Source organism: Penaeus chinensis, chromosome 34 (genome assembly GCF_019202785.1).
Source record: "Penaeus chinensis breed Huanghai No. 1 chromosome 34, ASM1920278v2, whole genome shotgun sequence".
In the NCBI taxonomy this organism is placed as follows: Eukaryota; Metazoa; Arthropoda; class Malacostraca; order Decapoda; family Penaeidae; genus Penaeus; species Penaeus chinensis.
The window spans coordinates 25,190,460-25,205,459 of record NC_061852.1 but is presented as its reverse complement, the minus strand read 5'-3'; positions in this window follow the sequence as shown (position 1 = coordinate 25,205,459).

Here is a 15,000-nt window from a genome sequence, read left to right as displayed (position 1 = left end):
TAAATTATGAAAGGGTTTAGGGAAGAGAGAGAGAGAGAGAGAGAGAGAGAGAGAGAGAGAGAGAGAGAGAGAGAGAGAGAGAGAGAGAGAGAGAGAGAGAGAGAGAGAGAGAGAGAGGAACTAAGACGTACAGGGAGGAGTGAATTCGAGGAAAAGGAATTCTCTTCAATCATCTCACAAACGACGGTTTTGCGCTGCCTCTCCTGTCACCCTCCACATCCAGCGGAGGCAGTGATCGCTCTCGCAAAAAAACATTATCATGGATGTTTCAGCATCTGACAGTCAAAGGAAATTCTAGCTTATGTTATTTCAGTTAATGAGATACCATGAACCTCTCTTAGGATATTAAGAAAAACTAGAGTATGTTAGCTAAACAATACAAATTGTATTATATATATATATATATATATATATATATGCATATATAAAGAACAATTTCTAAAAATACGAAAACGCATCGCAATACAAACATCTTTATCATGCTACAGACAGATGAAAATAAATAATAATAATGATAATATAGTTTCCGACTGCAAGTGATTCCCTGAAGATGTTACAATTTCCTTATCATCTTTTGGTCGATCAGATGCCGTGATGAAGCACACCGCGGGCCGATAACACATCGCGCAAATACAGTGCATTTCCAGCACTCCCCCCCCCCCCCCCCTCTCTCCCTCCCTTTCTCTCTCTCTCTCTCTCTCTCTCTCTCTCTCTCTCTCTCTCTCTCTCTCTCTCTCTCTCTCTCTCTCTTCTACATCTTCCTCTTCACCTCTGTTCCTTTTCTTCTTTATCTTTTTCATTACTCTCTCCTCTGCGTCTTCTTATTCGCCTGTTTCTTTCCTTTTTTTTCTGCCTCTTCATGTTTTTTTCTCTTTTCTCTCTCTCTCTCTCTTTTCTATGTTTTACTCTTTATCCCTGCTTATATTCTTCTCTTCTTCTCTTTTTCCCTTTTCTCTTTCTCTATTTCTTTGCCTTTTTGTTCTTTCCTTTTCCATTTTCCTTCCTGTCTCTCTTTTTCTCCCTTTATTTCTCTCTCTTACTTTTTTTCTGTGTTTCGTCATTGTTTTGTTTATCTTGTCTTGGGTCTTCTCTTCTCTTGTGACTTTCCTTGTTTTTTTCTTTTTTTCTTGTCCTTTCTTGTCTCTCCATGTCTTTTAGTGGCTCACTTGTCTGTCTCTGCCTCCGTCTCTGTCTCTCTCTCTTTCTATTTATCTCTCTCTCTCTCTCTCTCTCTTTCTCTCTCTCTCTCTCTCTCTCTCTCTCTCTCTCTCTCTCTCTCTCTCTCTCTCTCTCTCTCTCTCTCTCTCTCTCTCTCTCTCTCTCTCTCTTGACCTCTTACTTACTTGTTATATCAGTAATTAAATTGCATATATAACAGTAAAAGGTCAATCTACGAACAAAAATTCCTGGTAAAAGTTTCATAAAGCAGCAAGAAATGTCATGTGATATTTTGTGCGCTACGGGTGATTAAAAAGCGGAGGAATAAAAAGGATATCAAAAATAATATTTTTCATATCAGAATGAATAAAGGAAAATAGCAGAAATTCAAGAATGAGAGGAAAGAGAAAACATGAAAAAAGCAAACACAGAAAAAAAGAAAGAAAAGGTGTGTGTATATATATACTAATATATATTTATTCAAATATGTATTAATATTTCAATGAAAATCAAACAAACAAATAAACAAAACTGTTAAATCCTCCTGATGACAGCATTGCATAGACAAAATAACACGACAGTAAAGACCATGTCAAAGAATTGAGAAAAAAAAGAATCTTGTCCGACACAGAACACAAAAGACAAGAGTTCTTTCCCCCAACAAGTGTAAAAAACATTCTTGAAAGAACACTCGTCATGTGGTACAGCAGGAAAGATATTTTTCTATTTCTTTTTCTTTACCTTTACTTTTCTTTTCTACTACTTTTTCTTTTTCTCCTCCTCCTATTCCTCCTTTTCCTCCTCCTTCTCCCTTCTTTTTCTCCGTCTTCATTTACGTTAGACAATTGCGAGAAATCGAAGGAACGAAGGAAAATTCGCAGCTGGCAGAAAAGAGCCGCAGATGGGTCTCTCTTATGATACGGGCGCCGTGATTGGTTCTATGATTACTATAATTTCTATTTGATTGAAGTGGTGATTTGATTGTCAAGCCAGCCTCTCGCGCTAGACAAGTCTGTTGCGACACTTCCGTTGATCGTGTTGTGACGGTATTAGGGCGATCCGCGCCAAGGCAAGCGTATACACAGGCATAGTATTTAGAGAAAAAAATACAATTAAATATATATTTTTTTCACTATCTCTCTCAGAAACACACACACACATACAAGTTTTCTATCTACACACACACAAACACACACACACACACACACACACACACACATACATATATACATACATACATAAATTATATATTATATCATATATATATGTTCATATATATATAAAATATACATATATACATATATATGTATGTGTATACATATATATACATATGTATACATACATGCATATATACATACATATATATATTAATATAACATATATATATATTAATATAGATATAGACATAGATATACAAAAATACACACACACAAACATATACATATATATACATATACATATATATGTATACATATATACACGTGCATCTATACATATATGTATATATACATACGTATATATATGTCTGTCTCTCTCTTTCTCTCTATCTATTTATCTATCTATCTATCTATACATGTTAGTTTATATAGATATTCCAAACTTCCTTGCCTTCCCGCATTCCAGCGAAGGGAAGAAATACGCCATGATTTCAGCTCATGAGCGAGCAACCGGCTTGGTAATGTTTGCACGATGGTATGAGAGCGTGCCTGCCATAACAGACCTGCCTCTGCAACTGCATTCTTTTCCCTTTTCAGTTAGAGATTGAGGCCTCCGCTCTGATATCAAGGAAAGGTTCGGCGACGCGACACCGTTCTACGGATGCCGCCTCTTTTTCCACGTTTCCCAAGGTTTGTGCGAAGCCGAAACCAAATGGAATCCTGTTGATTGCTATCGTCTTTATCGTTTTGTTGTCATTATTATTATATTTATCACTACGCATACTGACATTATCATCACTATGAATATTGTTATCAGCATCGTTATCGTCAAATTATTGTTTACGAGCAGGAGAATCATGCATTTACAAATTCACCAGAACCTATATCATACAAAATTTATATTCCGTGTAAATGATTGTTTAAAACTTGTTGCAGTGTCAGATTATATAAATGCTGACGATAATTTTAGGCGGACAAAAATATTCTAACTTCGGGAAATGTTAGTCCAGGGATTGAATGTTAAAGAGGAAAGGGCGATATGTCTTGGCAGGATATTCACTTATTCATTTTGATATATTTCATTCGTTACATAATGGCTTTGTCAGTCTTTCTGTCTGTCTGTCTATCTGAATGTTTGTCTATATCTATTCGTTTATCTGTCACTCCTCTCTTTCTATTTATATACTTACCTTTTTACCAACCTATCTACTTATCAATCTGTCCCCCTCCCTCTTCAATTTTCCCTCTCTCTCAATGATTATTTACCTCCCTCTTCCAGTATTTGTTTACCTATGCAAGTAAATATCTAGGCATATGAGTGTTAATGTAAGTATGTAAGTACGTCCATGTAAAATACGTAGTACTTGCTACACACCTCGACTTCTCAGGTGAGCGTGAGCGGAGGCAGACACGACACAAGCAGCTTAGAAGTAGAAACTTCAAAAGCTTTACGGCACAACTTCACCCCTGCGGACTTTCTATTTGAGTTTTCAACATTTTCATGCGCTCAAAGTCTCTCTCCCCTGTGTAAAGGTTTTCAAAACAACCAGACGAAAATGACATTCGCAACGGATTTAGGGGGAAAAAAAGGGAAAATCTCGTAAAATCCTTGTGGACTTCTTTTCCGGACAAGAGGGCACTGAGCACAATCTTGCTCAGGCTCTTGGAAATATCATTACCCTTTTTATCATGATTTTCAAATGTATTATCTTTTTATTAGTAGTATACTATCATTATCATTCATACTATCATGGCTTTATTCTTTTTAGATTTCAATAAATCTAGAGCGTGATTTGTGTTTCTAACATTATCATTATTATCATTATTTTGTTATTATTATCATGGTGATAATATCATTCCTTCTTTATACACAGGCATAACGGAGTGACACTCCTTACACTCCTGTCCCTTGGGGAGCGGATCATGGACCCATGACTAAAGTTCGCTTTGACCTTGGGTTCCAAGTTCTTTTCTCAATATCCTTGTTCCTAGCAATGCTGTCTTTTGTAGTAACTCGAGTCTTATTGTAATTCCCAATTTCTTCAGCCAGTTTTCGATCTTCTTTGTCAGAGCACCAACGATTACTGGAACCACTTCAACTTTCCGTACCCCCCCCTCCCCCAACCAAGCAATTTCTCTTATAAGATCTTGGCATTTCTCAACTTTCTCTTATTCTTTTTCATGAATTCCGTTATTCCCTGGAGCAGCGATATCTATTACCACACATATCTGTCTGGTCCTCATTTTCCCTTATATATGGCTGTCTTGTCAATATTATACTTGACATAACTCGTCTTTCGTGTATGCTTCTGGGCTGCACATATCAACGCTTCCGTTTCCACCTTCGGGTCTGATTTCCTTAACCATTCCCAAGCTTTCTCTGTGTTTGTTGTGGCTGGCATTTCTCTTATAAACTGGCCATACATTCTCTTCTCCTTCCACAACCTGAAGTTCCCATTCCTTAGTTCTCTCTTAAATTCAACCCTGCCTTTTGTGCTTTCAGTCTCAATTACATCCATATTTTTTACACTACTAAATTTCTTCATTTATCTTCTCATTTGAATTCTTTACCTACAACTAAGCTGGTTTCTTGACTCTTAATACATTCCTGTCAACTTCAGAATCCCCTACCGTCCTTCTCACTTGACACATGGATCTTATAAACGTCACATTTTGGGTGTAATGCCCCATGTATAGTCATATTCTTTATTACTATTATTATTATTATTATTATTATTATTATTATTATTATTATCACTATCATTATTATTATAATTATTGTTATTATATTATTATTATTGTCATTATTCTTACCCTTATTTTTCTTACTATTATTATCATTATTACAATTATTTTTTTTTTTTAAATAAGGAATAAAAGGAATGAAAAACGAAAGTGTAAGAGGAGGGCTTGCAAAAGGGGGGGGGGGGGGGGGGGGGGGCTCGTGACGCAGCAGCGACCGTTGCGATTAAGATCTTGCCTCGCTGGCTAGGCTTAGGGAGAGCGATGTCTGAGTGCGTGTTTGCCGAGGCGATTTCAGTAAAAGGGGAAAGAAGGGTAAAAGGGGGAGAGGATGGCGTGGGGGGGGGGGGGGGATGGCAAGGGACTGGCGCAGAGGAAAGTTCGCTTAATGTCACTTCTTTTGTTTGAACTCGTTTCCATGGACACGCTATACTGTGACACTGCTACCATTACACTCAGAGATAAAATATAAGACATAAAACTAAAACAATGTTGAGAGAGTAAATGGACGAACAAATTAAACAACAGAATCGAAAAAAAATACATATAGAAAATGAAATATTTATACATTCTTTTTTCTAAGAGGTCACATTAAAAGATGCATTCATTTGAAAATCTTTTGGGGAGAAAAAGTCCTTTGATGAAGAAGAGATTCTTTCGCATAAAAGCGAACAAATACGCGAGCCGGAGCGTATTCCACCTAGGACCTTCTTTTATTTGAATTGTCTCCAAATAAAATGTTGCCAAAGGAGTGTTAAAAAAGGAGAGAAAAAAATCTTTGAGTTGACGTTTCGCTCGCATGCAGTAGCTAAAAACAAGCTAAGTCTTGTTATCAAACAATGTGAAAATGTATGAACGATATTTTAGGTGGTGATTTAAATAAAACAGCATCGACAACGGAATGGATACTGAGAGGGGAAGGGCAGAGGGAAGGAGGGAGAGAAAGGTCTAGACATTAATTGAGAGAGAGGGAGAAAAGATAGAGAAACAGAGACATTTGATGTTAATTCTCTAATGAGCTGCAAGTTAAATGAGAAACAAGAGAAGTAGAAAACGGTGGGGAGGGGGAGAAGTTGACGGTTTGAAAACATTCAACCGTAAACAAAGACGAAACAAAGCCAACGTTACCAGGCCAAGCAAACGTTATCAGGCCAAGCTAACTTCCCTAAGCAAACAAACGTTCCCTGGCCAAGCAAATATTACGAGGCAACTAAACATTCCCAGGCCAAACAAACGTTACCAGACCAAGCAAACATTCCCAAGCCAAGCAAACGTTACCAAGCCAAGCAAACGTTACCAGACCAAGCAAACATTCCCAAGCCAAGCAAACGTTACCAAGCCAAACAAACGTTACCAGGCCAGGCAAACGTTCCCAACCGCGAGAAGCCCACGTCCCGAAAGAAAGTGCAACGTGATCTATTCTTCGCCGAAGTCTTCCTTCTCCTTCCAAGACGCTGACTCAGAACTCGTCTTTTCAAGTTTGATTTCGGAGTATATTTCCCGAATAAGGCCAGGGATTCCTTCCTGCCATGGTAAACATTCTCACAGCACGAGGGCAGTTGGAAGGAAGAACACAGTTAGACTGATAGATAGATAGACAGAGATGGAGATAATAAAGAGAGACGGACAAAAATAGAAGGATTGCATGGTAGGCATGATCTGATATAGAGAGAATGAGAGAGAGAGAAGGATAAAAATAGAAAGATAGCGTGGTAGAAATGGTTTCATACACATATGGAGAGAGAGAGGGGGGGGGGGAGAAAGGAGAAATAATAATTATTATATAATTAAAAAATAATTATATAATTAATAATATTAAAAATCATAACTATATAAAAAATGATGATAGTGATGGTGATGATAATAATAAAGATAATATTAATAATAACATTAATGATAACGTTATAATATTAACAGTAATCATAATAATAACTATCATATTGACATTGAAAATGACGATGACAATAATAAAAAAATAACTAAAACAACAGCAACAGCAACAACAATAATAGTAACAATACTAAATAATAATATAATTTGTTTGTATTTCGTCCGTCCGTACCCAATCGTACAGTACGTTTCCATTCTACCAATGGAACTTTATTCCATGCGACTGCAGACTTCAAGCCTCTAAACTTTGATGTAAAATGGGTATATGTAAAATGAGGTGATAATTGACAACGCAAATATGAAAGAATGACACGCACACGTTCACGCAACATTCTAAGGATCCATGGGAACCCTATTCTAACTCCTTAATCATTAATATCAATTATTATCATGATAATTATTGTTATAATAATAATAATAATAATAATAATAATAATAATAATAATAATAATAATAGTAAATAATAATGATAACGATAATAACGGTAATAATCTTAATAATGATAAAAATTATAGTATCAATAGTCATAATAATGATTATAAATATAATAATAATAACAATAATATTATTAATAATAATAATAATAATAATAATAATAATAATAATAATAATTATTATTATTATAATGATAATAATAACAATGATAAAAATAATAATAATGATAATAATAATAATGATAATGATAATAATAGCGATAGTAAAAATAGTAATCATTATTATAACAATAATTATTAATAGAAAATGAGTAGAATTAATAACAATAATAAGAATAATAGTAGTTGTAATAATAATGATATTAATAAAAATATTTGTTTAATGTTAATGATAAAAATGGAGATGATGATAAAAATAACAATAATAATATTAATGATAATAGTGACAAGGAACATATTATTATCATTATCATTATTACTATCATAATAAACTATTATTATTATTATTATAAAAATGATAATGACAAAATAAAATGATAACAATAATAATAATAGCAATAATAATAATGATAATGATAATTATAATAATGATAATAATAATAACAATAATAATAATAATGATGATATTAATAATAATAATAATAATAGATATTATCATCATTATGATCATCCTTATTATTATAAGTATTATTATCATTATTGTTCTCATCATCATCATCATTAATAGAATTATTAAAACAACTTGGTCGTCCTCCTTGCCCTCCATCCGGCTTGAGACTTTCGCCGATGAAGTTCGCTGAGGAAGGAAGGCCGCCCACTCCCTCTCCAGGAAGGATATTAAAGCGGATTTTATTAGCTTTCCCATATATCTAGCTCCTATTTGCTATTTTCTTCTTTATCTTTCCTTGTCTCTTCCATTTCTGCCCTTCTGTGTTTACTGTTTACTGTTTTGGTTTCAATAAACATTATCCCGTTGACTGAAATTATTGCAGCTACCTACGAGTAACACATGCTAATAAATGACAGCAAACATAAGATGATAAATACATATCTATATTTCACCAGTGCATATTACCGGTACGACACATATTTCTTCACGCAATCAAACCCATTACATTACAGCATATACGCAGACAGAAACGCAAACACAGATACACACAAAATACAACTTTCAAAGGATTTCTCTTTCGTTTTCTCCCTTCCCGATTTCCACATCATCCCCAAACAAGCTCACGTTCCTGCATCTCCCTTTCTAGATTTATGACACAGCAGAGCATTGTCAGGTGGCAATACATCTCCATTAAAAAAGAAGGAAAGAAAGAAGGAGAAAAGGGCTAGACCATGTATTATCAAGACAATTTCCTTTTATTCACACCACCCAAAAAGCCTGACTTTAATCGCCAATGAATATGCAATCCCACACGAAAAAATATCTGACTAACATTATCATTAATTATGACATTGCCGTGTTTATGAGGGAAAATAAACTGATATTATTACAACCGCAGATACATTTAACGCAGCTCAGAAACATAAGTCTCCTGTTTGCAGAGAAAACATTGCATAGATATTTCACCAGATTTCTGTATTTATTCATAATCTGAATCCAAACATTCAAGCTTCTTCGCATGCAAATGAACTTAGCTAATCGGACATATAATCATAAAGGGACATATTTACAGCTTTCTCATATGTGAATTTTCTGAAATGAAAGGAAATTGATATCACTTAATCGCTTCTTACGGAATTGAATTATCTAATCCAAACACCAAATATAGATACTGGTCTATTTGAGGATCCTTATTAATTCACATATCAATAAAGTCTGCATTCTTAGAAGTCTGAGTAATTGCGGTGGCTCCAAGCCGGTTATTTAAAGCCTCTACGTCACTCCATTTCTTTTTTCTAGCCTTGTTCTCGGAAGCTCAAAAGGACAGTTCGTCATATATTATCTGGTCAAATGAGAGGTTTCATCATTACCGTGTTGGACGCCTTTCTAAAATCCTCTTTCATCTCTTCGTTGTTAAACAAGGTAACTAACAATAGTTATCGACAAAAAATAATTAATCACAGGAAGAAATATCGAGGAGTTAAAAGTGCAAAACTCAATAGCTACCAGAGTTCTGTTGCAAAAGTGTTGGAAAAGCCACTGTGCAGGTGGAGAGAGAGAGAGAGCATTATTCTCACTTCGGGGAACGATAGTAATCCTATGAATAACAATCCAACCTATGCAATCAGAGCCACGGCCTCCCGCTCGCTGCGGCCCTGAATGACAGCAGCTGCAGCATCTGACTTCGATAGCGCTGATATTAACTGATCGGCGGATGGATCACTGATGAGTTATTAAGTAGATCTAATCAATTCACTGATCAAGTAGATCTAATTAATTCACCAGAATCTGTTTGGCGAGCAACACCTGGAAACGCGGGGCGAGCCTAGCGGTAATTAAACATTACCGGCACCGACTAGACTCCCAGATGCAAGTGCGGTATATGTACACTGGAAACATTGTTGAGCATACTGATAGATCATTAATAGTAAGTGAAATCCTATGAGCTACTGAGTGTCGATGTCGCTTTGGGGCCGTTGCATCCGCGCCGGGGAACGAGGCTGATCGCTGGAATGAGCTGGTGAAACGGTGGCACTTGCATCTCGCTTTGTTTCCTCATGCTCGCCCACCTTAACGCACAACCTGCATACCGATTCATGGACATTTTGCACTTTAACATCACAAAAGCGCGCACACACACACACACATATGTATGATGTGTATATATAAGTGTGCGTTTATATGTATATGTATATGTATATATATACACAAATATATGTATATGTGTGTATATATACATATATATATTATATTGTATACTATATTTTATATATATATATATTATATATATACACAAATACACACACATATGTGTATGTGTGCGCGCAAATACATACATATGAATACAAATTTCAGCATTCTCAGCAAGTTCAATAGCTCTCTAGCTTCGAATATCGTGAGTCTACATAACTATTATAAACAATTACATTAATACTGCTGAGAAGAAGCGTGGGACATCTCCCTTCAATCAGCTGTGCGTGGCATTCCCTTTCTTGACGAAGAGTGTGTGTGTGTAGGACGGGGGAGGGGGAGGGGGGAGTCAAGTGAGAGGCAGTTGATTATCTTGTACCTAAATTCCAACAGCACATAAAAACATTTGTTACCAATTGACTTAGCGCGCGCGTGTGTGTGTGTGTGGGGGGGGGGGGGGGTTGGGACATGCGCAGTTAAGACACTACAATAGTGAGTGGTGCATGTAGGAGTAAATAAAAACTAAAATCTTATTTTTTATTTTACTTCATATAGTAAGACAAGTACTCAAGAAAAACACACGTAACACAACACAAACCTTTATTCAGTTCAAAAATGGCCAACACAAAAAATGATCTTTCACTTACACTAGAAATGCTTTCTTAACATTTGGTTGTTCTGTCGAATATCTTCGAAGTAATCCTTGTGAATTTCTGGGCAAGTCGTAACCAAAGCTATTACGAAATGGAGTCCAGCAGAGCCGCCTCAATTGGTCACTCCTAAGGAGGTCAAGTATATTGTTATGGGCTCACAGCTCGGGTCTGCCCGCAGTAAATCTCAGCTTAACTTTCAGGTTAAATCTCATTCTCAGCTCAATTCTTAGCTTGTTGGAGGGAGGGCTCCTCACCTGCTCCTGTCAATGCCTTCGCCCTTTCTTCACCTTCTTACTTTTTTCCCGCTTTGTAAAATGACGTCAGCTACAGTTTTACCTATTCAGATTTAAGCTGTTTTTTAAACTCAGTCATAAGTTAAACTTTGAATTTGTTTCATGACAATACATATATACATAAAAACAAATGTCTGTTAAAAACTTTACTCCGCTGTCACCAATGTGGGGTTCAATTTTCCATATACAAAATGAAAGTATATGCTTTCTTCTTTATTACCGCCACAACCCGAGACAAAGCCCAAGAAAACCCTACAATTTATTTGACTTACGACATGATATAGGTAATATGATTCGCGGTTATTAGGACCGTAGGGGAGGTTTGAGTTTTCCTTTCCACCCATTAACGGAAAATTTTCTATGATAGTGTTATTAACAAAATAAATTAAAGATTTGTTCTTTGTGATTCAACATAAAACGTCTGTTTATATCTCCCTAAGAGGATTAAAACAAAAAGAAAAAAAAAATAGAATAAAGATTTTTTTAATAAAAGAATCTTTAGGTTTCCCCCTCAATCAACTAACCGTTTTCTTCAGTGCCCGTGGTTTCCCATTCTTTATTCCACATCTGAAGACCTTATTTTCTTAATTTAGTTTAATTCTCCTAATGATTGCAGGTTACCTTGGAACATGATATGTGCGTTTCCTTTGTCAGACAAAAACACAAAACTATGTAAAATAAAATCAGTAAACAAATAATGCGCAACAAATCTAAACAGTCCTTTCTCATGTCATTTGCAATTTCGCTTGTTCATTTCATATTCTTTTCACTCTCATGTATCACTGATTCTTCCTTATCCCTGCCAGTACGTTATTTACCCACGGAGCTATCATCTTTGACGCATTATTGTCCGTTCTATGGGCACGGGCAAATGGCGGGCGAAGTGATTTAACCCACCTCGGTCGTTTTTTTCTTTTCTCTCTGAACAAGAAGAGATCGCCTGCTCATCTCATTACTTATTCCAAATCAATCTACAGTGATACAGCAAGCTTTAAGAACATTCCATTTTTCCTTAACTTATTATATTATCGTTAAAAGTTGACTAGCTTTCATTTCAACAAGTAGAGAGAGATCGCCAGCTCGTCCCACCCAATACAACCATCCAAGATATTCACTCCAGCAATAATCAACCTAACTAACAATTTACATATTTATATTGAAGGCTTTTAACACTGAATTGTAATATACTCAAATAGATTTTATAACAGGTGTTTTGGCATATGGCTTCATTCTGCATGGACCACAATTTCAGTTAAATTATGAAGCAAAGATTTCGACGTGTGTTTTATATATATATATATATATATATATATATATATATATATATATATACACACACACATGCATCCATACGTGTGTGTGTGTGTGTGTGTGTGTGTGTGTGTGTGTGTGTGTGTGTGTGTGTGTGTGTGTGTGTGTGTGTGTGTGTGTGTGTACGTACACAAGAGAGGCGCTCATTAAAGATTTACCCTGACCCACTTCCCATGGAAGTACAGGCATGAAACGTAATACAGTTCCAGCAAGAGTGACACACTTTTATTGTTTTATGCAGCTGTGGACTCCTCGCTTGTAAAATCTACATACTGCGTTTGAAGCCATGAAGTGACTGAGGAAATCAGCGTTTCATCATCTTGGAAACGCTTGCCTTTAAAAATGGCTTCACGGACGGAAAGAGGGGGGGGGGGGGGGAGTCATATGGCGCAAGGTCAGGAGAATGAGGATGAGAAAGAATGTAGCCACAGGACCACGCTTCCATCTAGGCAATGTGCAGACTGCGTTTGAAGCCATGAAGTGACTGAGGAAATCAGCGTTTCATCATCTTGGAAACGCTTGCCTTTTAAAATGGCTTCACGGACGGAAAGAGGGGGGGGGGGGGGGGAGTCATATGGCGCAAGGTCAGGAGAATGAGGATGAGAAAGAATGTAGCCACAGGACCACGCTTCCATCTAGGCAATGTGCAGACTGCGTTTGAAGCCATGAAGTGACTGAGGAAATCAGCGTTTCATCATCTTGGAAACGCTTGCCTTTTAAAATGGCTTCACGGACGGAAAGAGGGGGGGGGGGGGGGGGAGTCATATGGCGCAAGGTCAGGAGAATGAGGATGAGAAAGAATGTAGCCACAGGACCACGCTTCCATCTAGGCAATGTGCAGACTGCGTTTGAAGCCATGAAGTGACTGAGGAAATCAGCGTTTCATCATCTTGGAAACGCTTGCCTTTTAAAATGGCTTCACGGACGGAAAGAGGGGGGGGGGGAGTCATATGGCGCAAGGTCAGGAGAATGAGGATGAGAAAGAATGTAGCCACAGGACCACGCTTCCATCTAGGCAATGTGAGAGTTGTGAACAAGTGCACTGTCTTGTAGGACACCTTTGATCAATATTCTGCGCCTCTTGGTTTTGATAGCCTCCCACAATTTATGTTGCAGTGAAGTGTAGTAAGCTGCTGTAATTGTAGTACATTTTGCCAGGAAATACATTATCACTATATGCTGGTCCCAAAAGACTAAACATGACCTTTCCTGTCAAGGGTGTGATATGTGCTTTTTTTTTGGGGGGGGGGGAGTCAAAGTGCTTCCCTTGTTTTGACTGGGCCTTAGTTTCAGGATCATAGTGATGAAAAAGTTTAATCCAGCATAATTAGTCTAAAAAAAAGTCCTGGTTTTCTTGGCTCATGGCTAAAAGAGCCTTGGAACAATAGACTCGTTCTTGCTTCTGGAAAGGTGTGAGTAGCCTAGGAACCCATCCAGTAGCCAAATTTTGTATATGCGGACCAGCACTAATCAGGAAATCTAAGGCTAGTTGACGATCTTCCAAAATGCCAGTCTCCAGTTGATGGATGGCATCCTCATACATGGCAGACTGGGGTATCCCTGGGAGAGTGGCCGTTTCCACGGATCTCAGACCACACCTGAACAGGCGACCCCAATGTTTAACATCATCTCCATATGTTATATTAATTTCTTCGAAGGTTTCTTGTGGTGTGGTGTGGAAGGGAATACATGACTTACAGAGATGTGTATCATTATATATGGAAAATTCCAGCCTCCAAAGATAAAGGGAAATGAGTCAGGGTAAATCTTTAATGAGTGTCCCTCGTGTGTATATATGTAGAAATATATATATTTATATATATATATATATATATAAATGTATGTATATGTATATATGTATATATATGTGTGTGTACACACACACACACACACACACACACATATATATATATATATGAGAAGTAAGTAGGGGGGGGGGGGGGGGCAGACACACAAACCAAAACAAATCGTGCAGCTAAAAGATGGAGGATGCCAGGTTAGGTGCGTGACAGCAGAATGAAACTACAAAATGGAGCCTTGCGCTTCAAAGGTTTTCAGTGAAGTAACGTGGAGTGGTTTGTAAATTAAAGGGGGCTGAAGTTAATGAAGGAGGTCGGAGATAACACACCTAAGTGTCCTTGCCTGAATTCAAAATCAAATAAACACACCCACAACTCCATTTTTCTTCTTGTTTTTTCTCCCCCTCTCGTGAGGGTAAATACCTCCTAGGCATAAAAAGAATCCCAAGTACTCGAACAGGTGGAGTGAGAATAGACGTCAAGAACCAGAACGTCGATGCCAATGAAGAAAAGAGGTAGCTCCCAGGACGAACGTTTCTATTGTGTGCATGTAATTGAGCCAACTACGAGGCGAGGGACCACAGCGCCGAGGGCCGTGGGAGCACTTCGTTAGTCCGGGGAGACTCGAGAGGGACGCCCGCAGGCTCCCCAAGTAGGCTGAATAATTACGAGGTACCGCTGCGGTTGGAGGGACTCGAAGAAGAGTCTTTGCGTGGAGGGAAAGCCTGGTGGCAGGTGTGGCAGCGAACGTAGTGAATGTTTT